We start from the raw sequence: 11,861 nt of genomic DNA, 5'->3' as shown, positions 1-11,861 counted from the left end.
AGCCTCTATGATATCGATGCTTGGTGATTGCACAACTGGACATATATTCTCGCTTTTCAATAGACAGCAGGTGGGGAAGGATTCCAGACCAAAGAAAGAGCAGAAGAGGCCCAGGGGCCACATGCTTCTCCCTCCTGCCACTGTGCCTAGGGCCTTCCTGATGCAGCCACCTCATTTTCATCATGAGTTGACAGTCCTGGTTGAGAGGGGCCATTTAATCTGTGGTTTGCGGAGTATAAATCAGGAGGATAATTTCTCATGGGGATTTGTCAAGGACACCATCATTTTCACAGACAAGAAAAAGCAAGGCATGATCTTTCTCACTTCTAAGGAAATCTAGCGTCATTTTGCAAGACGCCCACCCCACCCCTTCTTGTGTCTGAGGACTCTGGAGAGTCTAGACAACACTGTATGTGTCTCACTTGTCTACTGGGGTCTCTGAAATCTTTCCTTAAATGTTAGAATATTAGGTGTGGTTGCCAGATGGAGAGGCAGGATGGGAGGGACCAGCAGCCTCTTTTAAGGAAAGCAGATTTCACTAAGCCAAAAGTATGGACTTGGGTTCTCTAGCACAAACTAAGGATGCAGTTCTAGAAGGTGGATGGGTGTTATTCTCGTGGAGAACAGCATAGAGTGCAACCATGCTCTCTGTATAACAAAAATCTACCAGACAACCTTAAGACGAGCCCTGCCAGAACGTTGTCCAAGGCCATTTTCTTATGTCTGGTCAGGTGGAGTTCGTGAATGCCCGTAGGAGGTTAGTGAGATGGAGTCACTGCTTATTACTTTTTGTTCAGACCTCGAAATCGCTTTGGTATGTTTACCCCGGGTCTATGGGTGTGGTTGGGACACGTACAAGATCAAGGATTTCATAAGACTGGGTGTAGATCAGGTGAAAGAGAACACAGCTTCCAACACCCAGGGGTGCAGAATTGTATGCCAGATCTTCCAGGCCATTATTAAGTTGGGCATGGAAGGCAAGCACTCACTTGTTGGAGAGCTTTAAGCACTTGCTTTAGAACTTGTGCGGGACTGTCAGCCCTCACATGCTTTCTTCACAAGGCCCTGCACAACCCTAGCCAAGTCAGCCCACCCTGCCTGGCTGTCAATGACTCCCTTCTCCTCTGTACCCTGACACCGAGGCCTGAGAGGTCTGAAGGAGAACTAGACCTATTTTTTCCTTACCTATATACCTATGATAAGTTTAGCGTATTCATTTGGAGTGCTAGAGGATAACTACCAGTAAATAATATGGAAATGATTTAGCAGCAGCCTGTTGCAGCATGGTGTGTGTCACTGCTCTTGCATGAGAGGATGGCAATGAGTTGTCCAGGTGTTACTGCTGCCCTATGGCCACAGACTTGATCATTTACGTGACTTTGCCGTGATTACAGTACAGTGTGTGAACAATGCTGATGGGCTCAAAATACCAGGACTCGTAGCTCAGAGACAATGCAATGAAATAGAACAAGGTGTGATCTAACTATGGAGATCTAATTCTGTACTTTAAAAAAAAATGGAAGTTTGGGATTGTTAGGTGATTTGTGAGGGTCCCCTTTCCCCTCTTTGGTTGGTTGGCCATCACATGGGCAGGAATGGCAACACAAAGCTTTGTATGGAGCCCATGAGCAGGAATGGAGACAGTCATCTGGGAGACAGCTTTTAGTGAAACATCTCAACTTTATTCCAGTATAAGGAGTATAATGATTGGGGAGCCTGGGGACAAACCCTGATTTATATTGAGTGGCACACTCCTATCACAAGGCTTTGTATGTGACCGTAGGGTCCTATAGCAGTGCAAGTATTCTTAGCAGGGATCTATGCTAAGGGTCAAGCTAAAGATGAATCAGGCATGTGGTTTAGAAACTGCTTTCAGATAAGGTCAGTCCTGCAGGCCCAGAGACATTCTCCAGATAAGGGCAGGTAGAGGGAAGAAGCTCTTCTGGGGAGGTAGGGAGGTTCTGTATCTATTCAGATAAGCTGCCAGGCCATAGGAGACTACAGCCTCCACAGTTAGCAAAAACCAAAACCTTCCAACAGGGATTCATTGGTACAAAAATGCTGATAGCAGTTGATTAATATTTACTTAGGTGAAAAATGTCCTGGAATTCACACCTGAGTTTGGATCTTCAAAGCATCAGGTGTTGTAACCCACACAGCACAAGCTGGTTGCTGTGAAGGCAAAGGCCCTCCCAGTTCATGCATTTCCCAGTTCACTTCCTGTCGCTACTGTGGGTGCCCATAAAGATGGCTGCACTCCATCTTGGCACAAGGGCAGAGAGTTCAAAACAACAGACCTGCATCCTCAAGGCTAGGGAACAATAAGTCGGAGCTAAGGTGTGGTTACTGAACCCTTAGAATAAGTGAGGAAGAAAAGTCTGTTTGTTCTGTATACTTGATACCCTGTTCCTCCTTTTAGGATAAGGTATATAACAGTGGTGAAAAATAAACTCGTGGCATTTCAGTATTGACTGATCTGCCCTCCTGACCTTTATTCTGTCTGTCTGTCTTTATTGTCTATAGCTAGCCTTTCCCTCATCCACACACACCCCCACTCAGGTAAGGACTTGGGGCCGCTCGGCTGGCTCCGACTGCAGCCCCGAGAAGACCACACCTGACACACTGTCAGGCAGCTCACACAGTGTAAGGACCTCACAGTGGTTGTTGCAGTCTGTGAGCACCGCGGTGTAACCCTTCATGCAGTTCTTTGCCTCATCGGGAAGAAGAGCACAACTTCCATTTAGTAGAGAGAACACATTGTGTTAGTTTGATTACATTAACCCCGTTTAAAAACCAAGCCACAGTGTTAATTTAACTGACAGGTTCTGAGAAGGCAGACAGAGGTTCAGCACCTGGTACAAATAATGACCTCACACAGGACTGTGGGATGCAGAGTAAGTCGGATGTACGGTATGGGAGAGAGGCCACATGTCAGAACCCAGATTAACATTTATTTATTTATGGGTTAATTTAAGTGTTGAGAGCCAGTTGGGAACAAGCTTAGGCTAAGGCCAAGCTTTCATACCTAATAAGAAGTCTCTGTATCATTTTTTTTGGGGGGGGGGAGCTGGTGGTTCAAGGGAAGTCTAACTACACTTTTTCTTTCACCTTTTTTTTTTTTTAAAAAAAAAAAACTACATATATTTGAGATTATAAGCTTACCCTGAAATTTCTGTGTTCACTCTCTGTAGGATGATGATCGCCGGTCTCTGTTTCCAACTACTGAGTGCAAACAGTAATTCATTTTAAATTATTAAGTATAAACATTTGGTAACTCATGTCTGCTCTTGACCAGCCATTCCTGGTTGCCATGTCACTATTTGTGGAACGGATTTCATACTTCCTGTGTTCGAAGCAGCAAGAAGAGGTTCGTGGAAACCGCACTCCTAAACAGACTAAGGCTGGCACTGTAATGACAACACCCACGGTTTACAGAGAGCTTCTAAGACCTAAACGTGGATTTTTTTTTTTTTTTTTTATTTCTGTGAACATGTTTCAAGCTTTCATTCATTTACAGTGGTGTTGGCTGTGGGCTTGTTGCACATTAACTTTATAATGTTGATCTGTATCTCCTATATCCTTAGATACTCCAGGACTTTTATCGGGAAGCCCTGTGGGATTTTGTTAAAGGCCTTTCCTGCATTTAGTGGAATGATATAGTATGGTTTCTGTCTTTGAGTCTGTGTGGTTGAGTACAGTTATTGATTTAGGCATATGTACCAGCTCTGCATCTCTGAAATGAACATGACTTCATGTATTCTAGGATTCAATTGGTTAGGATTTTATTGAGCATTAATACATTTACATAGATCAGAAATTTTATCACACAAATCTACCATTTTCTTTATTCTTAGTCTGATGTTGTTGGTATTGGGATACTATTGGCTTCATAAAAATCATATGGAAATTTCCTTTCCTTTTCTATTTTATGAACTAATTTGAGAAGAGGTGGTGTTAGTCCTCCTTTGGAGGACTGATAGATTGCACATGAACTCTACCTGCTCCTGGGATTTTATAGTCAGGGCATTTTAGATAGTTACTTCTATGTTGGTGGCTTTGGGTCCTTTTAAATTATTTGTTTCATCTTGACTTTACTTTGACACTTATATACATCTGGAAATGCATCCATTTCTTTTATATTTCCAATTTGGTGGGACATAACATTGAAATGGATGTCCTATTGGATTCCAGTTTCCTCAGTGACTGTTGCGATGCCTCACTTTTTCCATCCCTGATTTTATTAATTTGGCTCTCTAGTCACTTTCTTTTAGTTATTTTAGCTAGAAGATTTAAAATCTTGTTAATCTCTTTAAAGGACAAAATTTTCATTTCCTTAATACAATATTATGCTTAAAGTTTAGCTAGAGGAAAGACAAGAGAAGGCGATAAAGAGGATATAAATCGGCAAGGAATTAGGTGAAGTATCTTTTTTTGCAATGGTATGATTCCACACATAAAAGATTCTAAACACTACCATAAATCACTTAGGATGAATAAACCCCTTCAGCAAAGTACTAGAATTCAAAATCAACACGTAAAACAAGTATCCTTTCTATATAACAGCAACGCCTATCTTGAGAAAGAAATGAGAAACAAAACCATTCACAATAGCCTCACAAATAGCTTGGAATAAATATAACCATGCAGGCATCTACCATGAAAACTACAATACACTGAAAAGAGAAACTGAAGAAGTTACCAGAAGATGGGAAGCCATCCCTTGCTAATTGTTACGTAGGATTCATAATGTGAAAATATCCATACTTCCAAAAGATACCCAATGCTCAATGTAATTCCCAACAAAATTCCAATGAAATTCTTCACAGAAATAGAAAAAAATTCAATGGAAACACAAAAGATAAAGAATAACTAAAAAGTCCGGACTAATAAAATCATTGCTGAAGCTGTCACCATTCCTGCTTTCTACTTATATTACAGAACAAAAATAATAAAATAGCATTTTACTGTCAAAAAAAATACATATTGATGAATGTGACAGAACCAAGGACCCAGATGTAAGCACATGTTCATATAGTCACCAAGTTTTTCAGAGTCCAATGGAAACACATTGGAGCAAAGACCCTATCTTTGACAAATAATGCTTGTCAAACTGGATACCGACATACAGAAGATTGAACTAGACCCTTATCTTTCACTCTGCATACAACTTAACACAAAGTAGGTGAAGGGCATCAACATGAGACCTGATACCATGGATCAGGAGAAAGTATGGAATACACTTCAACTTACATGCATAAGAAAAAACACTCTGAAAAGGACCCCAGTAGCATGTCAGGGCCGTCTTTGTGGGGCCGTCTTTGTCGGGGAGTATGGATAAGGGGAAGGCTAGCTATAGATGATAAAGAAAAGACAGAGAGACAGGATAAAGGTCAGGAGGGCAGATCAGTCAATACTGAAATGCCACGAGTTTATTTTTCACCACTCATATATACTTATCCAAAAAGGGGGAACACAGTATCGTGTATACGGAACAAACAGACTTCTCTTCCTCACTTATTCTAAGGGTTCAGTAACCACACCTTAGCTCCTACTTCTAGTTACTCTAGCCTTGAGAGTCAGGAGTAGCCACACTCAGATTCTCGTCTGTTGTTATTTGGATTAAGACAGCCAAACATCCTACTGTAGCCACACTTTTGACCTTTAGGTCTTATGACTTGATGATGGCAGCTTTGAACTCTCTGTCCTTGTGCAAAGATGGAGTGCAGCCATCTTTATGTGCACCCACAGTAGCATGGGCATTAAGACTGACAATAGACACATGAAGGCCCCACAAAAAACAAACAAACAAACAACAACAACAACAAAAAAAAAAACCAAACCAAAAACCTAAGTAAGGCAAAAGACACCATCATTTAAGCGATGAAGTAGCCTTCAAGAATGGGAACATTTCCTTATACTTGTAAAAGAAGATTTGAATCTGGAGTATATGGGGGCTCATGTCTTTAATCCCAGCACTCAGGAGGTAGAGGAAGTAGATCTCTGGGAGTTTGCAGTCTGTCTGGTCTACAGAGCTACACAGAGAAACCATGTCTTGAAAAAAAATGAAATGAATAAATAAATATAAATAATGCAAAAAAAGGTAAAGAAGAAAACAAAATAAAACAAACAAATAAACAAAAAACAAAACCCAAAAAAACTCAAAATTGGGTCATGGAACTAAACAGAGTTCTCAAAGAAGAAATACAAGTGACTGAGAAATATTTTTGAAGCTGACCAACATCCTTATTCATAAGGAAAATGCAAAATAAAACCACTTTGATATTTTGTCTTATCCCAGTCACAATGGCTCAGATGTAAAATTAAAACAAAAAAAAAAAAAAAAAAAAAAAAAAAGGGAAACAAAACAAAACAACTTATTTGCTCCTGGTAGGAATACAAGCCAGTGAAACCAGTCTGGAAATCAGTGTGAAGGTTCTACAAAACTCTAGACATAGACCTACTACTGGTCCAGTCATACGATGGGGCATAAACCCAGAGGACTTGTCTGTTTTGCTATAGAGATACCTGCTCTATATGTTCATTGCTACTCAGTCCACAATAGCTAGGAAATGGAAACATCATATATTCCTATCTACTGAGGAGTGGATAATGAAGATTTGGTACACACACACACACACACAGACACACACACACACTCACACACACACACAGACACACACACACGGTGGTGTACTATTCAGTTGTAAAGAAAAATAAAATTATGAAAGTCATAGGTCCATTGATGGAGTTGAAAATAGCCATTCTGAGTGAGGTAACGCAAACTGAGAAATACAAATGTCGTGAGTTCTCTCTCCTGTGCCAATACTTGCTTATAACTAAAGTACCCAAGGGAAGTCCAGAAAATAAAGAAGGTGAGGCCCTGTAAAAGAGAAAAAAGGAGTGGATAATGGAATAGGAAGGGTTAAATGAGGTGAGAGTTGTGAGGATAAGGTAGAGGAGGGAATATGAGAAGAGATAAACAGTAGTAAAGACCTATGAACATCCCACTTAAATGCATATTAATGTAAAAGCTTTCGTAAAATTTTCATGTGCATGCATAATAGGAGTTTACATTATGTGGTGGTTTGTATGGGAATGTCTGCCTAGTTTCATGCCATCTTGACACAAGTTAAAGTCCTTGGGGAAGAGGTAGGCTCAATTGAGAAAATGCCTCCATAAGATTGAGGTGTACACATGCCCATAGGACATTTTCTTAATTAGTGATTGATGCAGGAGCTTTCCGCCCATTGTGGGTGGGGCCAACCTTGACTGATTGGGTTCTACCAGAAATCAATCTGAGCAAACCACGAGGAGCACTCAGTAAAAAGCACTGCTTCATGGCATCTGCCTCAGTTCCTGTCTCCAGGTTACTGCCGTTTGAGTTCCTGCCTTGGCTTCTCTCAATAAACTGACAAGTAGGCCAATTAAACCCTTTCAAGTTGCTTTGGCCATGGTGTTTAATCATAGCAATAGAAACTCCAACCGAGACCTTCCCCTCAGGTGTGGGTCAGATGTGTGAATACTTGTTCCCAGTTGCTGAACCTATTTGGGTAGGTTTAAGAGTTGTGGCTTTGGTGGAGGAAGATGTTATTGTTTCAGGATCTGAGATCTCAACTGCTGCTCCAGCTAACGTGTTTGATGCTTGCTGTCATGTTTTTCCACTATGAAAGACTCATCTCTCTGGAATTATCAGCAAAATGAACCATCTATAAGTCGCATTGCTCATGTGTTTTAGCAAAGTAGCTAATGCACATGAAGTTATTCTATAATGGGGGCATAGAGCCAATTCGATTACATTATAAGCTATCATATAAATATCCTAGTGCCAGGAACTTGCATGTTTTTGAGTTGTTGGTTAGTGAGGACATATGGACACCCCTAAACATTACAGGCTATTGCATTTCCTCCTGGTTTCTCTTCAGAACTGGATGAAAAGATTCTACAGCCGAACAACATGAACTTGAGTCATAGGGTACAGAGAAATCAAGCTGTTGTGACCTGATGCTGCTTCCCTACTAGGTAGAAATCCCAGTGCTAAAATGTACTACACATGCTACCAGGGGGGAAAAGTAATCCACAACCTTACCCGGCTGTGAACCCTCCCAGCTACAATAACAACCAAGCTGGCAAGATATACTCACTGGTACAATAGTGTCACAAATATGGGCGTATGCAACCATTTTTTTTTTTTGATTGGATTTCAGGTCAACGTGACTCATGCCTGTTACTATTAACTTGGTCAAAAGCCCAGGGTTTATTAGTTCGCCAACTCTAGGGGAGAATTTAACTGGCACAACAATTAAACTGGCTAAATGGACACAATATCAAACTGACCCTTAAGTTTTTATTTGTATGCCCATAGATTAGTACAGCCCTCCTCAAGCTTCATCAGAAGATCTTGCCTTTCAGCAGATGGCAATTGAGACACAGTGCTTAGCTGACATCTAAATGTCACCAATAACTCAAAGGCCAAGAAGAGGGTGCAGAATGATTGTAAGAGCTGAAGTAGTGAACATCTACATAGAAACAGCACTTGTTGAAACTGACAAGTGTGTTGCACACATGGGCTTACAGTCACCATGACAGAAAGCAAATGAGATGACAGCATTGAGCCAGCCAAAATCAACGTGGGCAGAGGAGGGACTCTGTCCTAGTTTGATGTGTGTGTGTGTCTGTGTGTATTTGCTATTACACTTACAATGAACAAAACCAATGTGGGAAGGAGGCAAGTTGCAAGACTCAATCCTAACCCGTCACTGAGGAAAGTTAGGACAGGAGCAGGGGAGGTAAGCTACTTGCTGGCTTCTTTGCATGGATTGCTCAGCTGTTTTCTCATACAATCGGAGGCCACCTGCCACAACTGGCACTCCCCATAGTGTCCTGGGAACTCCAACATCAATTATTAATTAAGAAAATTCCCCACAGACATGCCCACCATCCAACCTGAAAGAGGTGATTACTCAATTGTGAATCCTTCTTCCTGTGACTCTACTCAAGTTGAGGGGGGAAAAAAAAACCCAACTAAACACCACACAACCCTAGATGAGAAGCTGTTAGTAATTAATGACTGCTTCATGAGAGACCAAGTTTTCTTAGAGATGCGGCCCCCGAGAGGCTGACCATGCTCCAGTAGATGTTCCCCCACCCATGCACATACAGGCAGCACTAGATGTAGCCAAATGGGTTAAAAAAAAAAAAAAAAAAAAAAAACAGCAAGAACACTGGAAATCGGGAGGGAAGAGTGATGGGGTAAAGGGGAGAAAATGGGGGGGGGGAGGAGTGTGGATGGATTTGACATACACAGGCATGACATTCTCACAACAATAAAAACGGCAAGAAATAAAAGTAAGTTTGAAGCAAATACATTGCCCCTACTGCCAGAAGAGGCAGTTTCTGCTCTCCCCATGATCTCTGCACCTGCCCGCAGCTCCTCTAGGTTAAAAGGGTCATGTCTGCACCTGAAACCACTCCCAAAAGATGTGGCCACTACTGTAAGTTCACTGGCAAGGCCAGATGCCACTACAGTTCTGTATGGGTGGCGTGACACTTGCTAATTTTTCTGCTCACATCAGATGAAATCAGAGGGTTTTACCTTGTGGGAATCTGCAAGATAATAATTCCTGTTAGGAATAAGGAGTGGTTATTGTTTTTAATTAAGTCTCTGTCGTTCTATTTCCCAATAAAGAATCAGGAGTCAGATGTTGGGGTGAAAACCTGCTATCTCAGAGAGGCTGAGAAGCCACCAGCAGCTAGAGAGCCTCTTTCCAGCCATCCCAAACCAGAAACACCACAAAACTCAAGTTTGTACCAGAAATGGAATGTAAAGTTGCAACTTGTGGGTGGTGCCTGTATATTTAGCATGCAGAACCATCAGTAAACCAGGCTGCAATCTTCTCTTCCTCTCTCAGCCCACATGGGGCTATAGGTGTATACTTGGGAGCAGACAGTATTTTAATGGGAGTAGAAACCGTAGGCATTTGGGTAACTTCTTTATGTAATTTGCTCGTGTCTTCAGGACTTACCCAGACCCAATTATGCGCATGCCACTTCCATTTGATAATAGACTGCTGCTGTACACATCCTATTCTATGGTTTGGTGGGCTAGATGATACCCAATTAATGATGGCATGCTCAGGTGAAACGATAAATTGATGGCCCATTGTCAAATGCTCAGTTTACACTAAGACCCAATTTCAGGCCAAAAATTGTCTCTCAAAGGGAAAATAGTTGCCTGCAGGTAATGGTAGAGCTTTGCTCAAAAATCCCAAAGGTTTCTTCCATGATTCCCCTGTAGGAGCCTGCCCAATGCACAAAACAACATCCCTATTTACCACCCGCACCTTCTGTAGCATCGTATCCACTGGCACATGTAGTGAGATAGTCCTTCTGTGGCACTGACCACGCCCATTGGGGGGTGGAGCCATGGGCGGAAGTGACCTGTGGAAGGAAGTCGGAGGGAGAGCCGGGAAAAGCTCTCTTGCTGGTGTGACTCGGACAGGAGAGGATCGGGTTGAATTTCCTGGTGTTCATCTGTCTAGGTTGTAAGTTATTTCTCCCTGAATAAACACCTATTTGGCCTATTTGTTTATCCTGATCCTTATTTAACCGCGATAGGCACATATATGGTTCAAGTAGCAGAGTCGCCTACACAGCAGCGTGGACCTGCTGAAGAGGTTCTAGCACTCCAGGCCGCACTCAAACCTCGCAGCTTTCTGAGCCACTTGGGTATGTGGGCCAGAATAATACATCCAAATGAAGAATGCGCTGTCGCCATAATGCAAATAGGCCCACTAGATGTTGTACTCCCTGATGGTTGGCCAGGTGCAATATCTTGTGTTTCCCCTTAGAAGGGGTATTTCTCTATGCCACATGCCACCCTAAGAATTTCACCGGAGCTGGAAAGCCTGTGAATTTTGTTTGGGTTTATTTCCCAACCTTTGATGCACATAATTTTTTTTGCCAAGAAGTCAAAAGTGGTTTATCCTCTTGCCCGCTTGGCCCAATCAGCATACTGTCATAAATACAGCAAACCAATGTGACATTTTGTGGTTAAGACGGGTGATCAAGATCACTTCAATGTTAAGTTATGACACAGGGCTTAAGATTTAGTATATTATAGAGGTGAAATTGTAGAGGTATACTGTCCTTTCCAAAAACATTGATTCTCTTGGTCCTCAGGGACAGGTACCAATAAAAAAGACATTTGCTACATCGATAGCTACATACCATGATCAGGAGGTGTGTTAATCTGCTAGTGTGGAGACACCATCTATGATACAGAAGCTGTAACTGGTATCACCCAGGGACTCTTCCTTCCTCCCTTGTCTTTAGAAACTATATTGTAAAATATGAGTTATTTGTAAAAAGCTTGGTTAATAGGCAAGAAAAGTGGATGAGACCTCCAGAAATGGCTTCTATTTATCTCTCTGAATTTTCTATTGTTTTCCTTAATCCTCTTCCTGAGTTTTAACTCTAGAAACTTACCATCACGAACAAAAATGCCAAAATTTAAGATATGAGAAACTGATGAGGTTTTAGATAGATGAAACCAGTAATGGATATGAATATATAGTATTTACGTTTTAGCTTCTACAACTCAACAAGAATGGACTCAGCCTAAAAATATACTAGATATTGTAACTCTCCTAATAATACAAATACATATTCAATATAGAAATACTTTAAGGAGTTTCTCATGTGACTTTGATTATACTATTTGAACCATATTTCGGTTTGCTGGATAAAATGGAATCATTGTGCATTCTTATTTATTTTTATTTATTCTGTATGATAACCCATACAGAAGAACAATCTGAAGTATCACGTATCACTCTTTTTATTATGGATACACACACACACAC

The sequence above is a fragment of the Phodopus roborovskii genome, unplaced genomic scaffold, assembly GCF_943737965.1.
Source record: "Phodopus roborovskii unplaced genomic scaffold, PHOROB, whole genome shotgun sequence".
Classification (NCBI taxonomy): domain Eukaryota; kingdom Metazoa; phylum Chordata; class Mammalia; order Rodentia; family Cricetidae; genus Phodopus; species Phodopus roborovskii.
Note: the sequence above shows the minus strand (reverse complement) of the source record.